This window comes from Myotis davidii, unplaced genomic scaffold, assembly GCF_000327345.1.
Source record: "Myotis davidii unplaced genomic scaffold, ASM32734v1 scaffold6, whole genome shotgun sequence".
Classification (NCBI taxonomy): domain Eukaryota; kingdom Metazoa; phylum Chordata; class Mammalia; order Chiroptera; family Vespertilionidae; genus Myotis; species Myotis davidii.
The window spans coordinates 4,858,945-4,862,575 of NW_006383011.1; the positions used below are offsets into that span (position 1 = coordinate 4,858,945).

At 41.7% G+C, this 3,631-nt stretch overlaps 1 protein-coding gene and 1 long non-coding RNA gene across 2 annotated transcripts in view; both read right to left on the bottom strand.

The window, feature by feature from the left end:
* COMMD1 (copper metabolism domain containing 1) overlaps positions 1-3,631 on the bottom strand; it is a 41,618-nt gene that overhangs the window by 25,160 nt on the left and 12,827 nt on the right. The gene's annotated exons all lie outside the window — the stretch shown is intronic.
* Positions 80-3,631, bottom strand: part of LOC107181631 — a 7,405-nt gene continuing 3,853 nt past the window's right edge. The window contains exon 2 of the long non-coding RNA XR_001512300.1: positions 80-187. This is a non-coding gene — a long non-coding RNA (uncharacterized LOC107181631). The remainder of the gene's footprint in view (positions 188-3,631) is intronic.

Consider the following 3,631-nt stretch of genomic DNA (forward strand, 5'->3'; position numbering starts at 1 on the left):
TTAGGCCCCGAAGCCCACTGTCCCAGCGTCTCTGGTTCATCAGGCTCTCTCGGATCTTTGTCTTATGACTCTTCCAGAATTTAGAAATGACAGCAGCTTGATCAGATGTGATCCCTCCTTGCTTTTTGGTTTGAGCAGTCAAGAATGCTTCCAGCTGGTTGAAATCCATGTCTGCAGATGCAACAGACTATAACGACAGAAAAAGTAATAATTTTGAATTTGGTAGATAACTAGAAAACAGTAGCTTCTTAACTACAGATCATAATTTGAATGATTCATAATCAATGAATAAGTTTCACAAAAGGGTCATCAAGTGACAGTAATGATAATAAACTCTTCAGAAGTATAAAAATATTCCCTTTGCAAATATCAAATATCAGAAAAACTACTGTTAAAAAAGTCATGCCATTCAAATTCTAGGTCAATAACTATAACCTAATTTTTTTTATGCTAAGTGTCCAACCATTCGTTTGACCATTCGACCAGTCGCTATGACCACCAGGGGGGAGATGCTCCAAATGATAGGTTAGCTTGCTGCTGAGGGACTAGGCAAGACGGACTGGACATACCCTGGAGCCATCCCATAGTCCCTCCCCAGCCCCAATAGTGCACTGGTCGGGTCCCTTGGCCTGGTCTATGGGAATTGGGCTGAAACCAGCTCTCCGACATCCCCCAAGGGGTCCCGGATTGCGAGAAGACGAAGGCAGGCCAAGGGACCCCACCAGTGCATGAATCCGTGGACTGGGTCTCTAGTTTTAAAATAAGAGTAAAATTAATTAGCTCTCTGATGAAATATGGCATGATTTCAGTGCCTAGATACTAGTATTCAGACTTGGTTTAATATATTAAAACTGTACAATGTGTTGTCCATAATAAGCACTAAGTAAATTTCATTAAATGAATCATTATTTTAGCTTTGTAGTCTATCTTCAGCCAAACAGCTCATTCACAATAACATTACTCTGAAATTTTACACTACTTTATGCTTTTTCATAAATTTCAAAACTTAGTGCCATTGCTGTTCTGAGAGCAGTAAGCAGCTAAACTGCAGTGAAAAATCATTAGAGGGCCGGGGCAATAAAGCTTTGGAGAGGACAGTGATGATTAATGATTTGGTCTCAAGACAAGCTCTCCCCTGCATCTTCTTTGGTATGTTTTTATCCTCTCCTGGCCATTGGGGTTGGCATGAGCTCCAAACCAGACAAATCATAGTACCCTCCTTTCTTTGGGAATAATGATTGATTCAAATAAATCTCCCAATTTAGAGCAGAAAGAGAAATGGTCTTGCCTCTTGGGGTCATGGTATCAGAAGGATATGAGGTTAGGTTACAGACAGCCATCACTGATCTTTTGGCAAAGGTCTGATGGCAAAATATAATGAATAAAGCCAAGCAGAGATGAAAGTAGGTTCCAATGGAGTGATATCCCTGTTCTATAATCCCCTGGTTCCTGCAGACTTCCTTCAATTCTATGTGTAATTTCAGCATCCTTTCTATAGCACCAAAAATCTCCTTCTACTGTTCAGGATAGTTTAAACTGTATTCCTATTATTTGGAACCAAAAGTATTGACTAAACTTGAGCAGTAACAGAGGGATTGTAAAAGCAGACAGTGTAGCCCTAACTGGTTTGGCTCAGTGGATAGAGCATCAGCCTGCAGACTGAAGGGTCCTGGGTTCGATTCCAATCAAGGGCACATGCCCGGGTTGCAGACTCAATCCCCAGTAAGGGGCATACAGGAGGCAGCTGATCAATGATTCTCTCTCATCACTGATGTTTCTATCTCTCCCTCTCCTTTCCACTCTGAAATCAATAAAAACATATTAAAAAATACAGCACCTCTGGAGACCAAATATAGTTTTTAAAAAGTACACAACAGCCCTAACCAGTTTGGCTATGTGGATAGAGCGTCACCCTGCAGACTGAAGGGTCCTGGGTTTGATTCCTGTCAAGGGCATGTACCTTCATTGCGGGCACATCCCCATTAGGAGGTGTGCAGGAGGCAGCTGATTGATGTTTCTCTCTCATCAATGTTTCTAACTCTCTGTCCCTCTCCCTTCTTCTCTGTAAAAAATAAATAAAATATATATTTTAAATAAGAAGTACACAACATATTAAAAGTAGAGTTAAAATAATCCCCTGTGTTGTTTTTCCTGTTAATTCATAGGTATGGTTGTACTGTTAAACTTGATGTGTTGGAGATTATGCTGACTGTTCACCGGGTGATGGGGAAGTGGTGAAGGAAGGAAGTACAGAAAGGTTCTGTGTCCATGAGTCTTTACATAAGGTCAGATTGTCTAGCAATTAATACATGTGTACCTTTTAGTTAATATTGCTATAGATTGGGGTGGTGAACACACAATACAATACACAGAGAAATGTATTATAGAACTATATACATGAAACCTATATAATTTTATTAACCAATGTCACCCAAATAAATTCAATTAAAAATTTTTTCATTTTTTTAAAATATATTTTATTGATTTTTTACAGAGAGGAAGGGAGAGAGATAGAGAGTTAGAAACATCGATGGGAGAGAAACATCGATCAGCCGCCTCCTGCACATCTCCCACTGGGGATGTGCCCGCAACCCAGATACATGCCCTTGACCGGAATCGAACCTAGGACCCCTCAGTCCGCAGGCTGACACTCTATCCACTGAGCCAAACCGGTTTTGGCAATTTTTTCATTTTAAAATTAAAAAAAATATATTGCTTTATATTCAAGAATAAACAAGTACTAATGCTCAAAGTATATTAAAAGTAGAGGTATAAAGCCGAAACCGGTTTGGCTCAGTGGATAGAGCGTCGGCCTGCGGACTGAAAGGTTCCAGGTTCGATTCCGGTCAAGGGCATGTACCTGGGTTGCGGGCACATCCCCAGTGGGGGATGTGCAGGAGGCGGCTGATCGATGTTTCTCTCTCATCGATGTTTCTGACTCTCTATCTCTGTCCCTTCCTCTCTGTAAAAAATCAGTAAAATATATTTAAAAAAAGTAGAGGTATAAAATAATACCTTTTAAATGCTCATTTGTTAGTTTTTAGGAAGAATTGTGTTCTGGGAGTGTCTTTGTTAATTCACCTCTGGGAACTACATGTAGTCCTGTACTCAGTCATTGAAATGGTGGAGGAGGGCCCTGACCGGTTTGGCTCAGTAGATAGGGCGTCGGCCTGTGGACTCAAGGGTCCCAGGTTCGATTCCGGTCAAGGGCATGTACCTTGGTTGCAGACACTTCTCCAGTTGGGAGTGTGCAGGAGGCAGCTGATTGATGTTTCTCTCTCATCGATGTTTCTAACTCTCTATCCCTCCCCCATCCTCTCTGTAAAAAATCAGTAAAATATATTTTAAAAAAAAAGAGATAGTCTGTCTGCTACCAGACTCTCTGACTGACTAAGGGTAGAGCTAGTGCCCTGGACAGTGTGCCTCGGTTGATTAGAGCATTATCCTGAGCACCGAAGGGCTGTGGGTTTGCCAGTCAGGGCACATACTTGGGTTGCAAGTTCCATCCCCCGGGGTCAGGGCATGTACAGGAGGCAACCAAACAATTAATGTTTTCTTCCTCTCTCTTCCTCTCTCTCTCTTCCTCTCTCTCTCTCTCTCTCTCTCTCTCTCTCTCTCTCAGCCCACAACC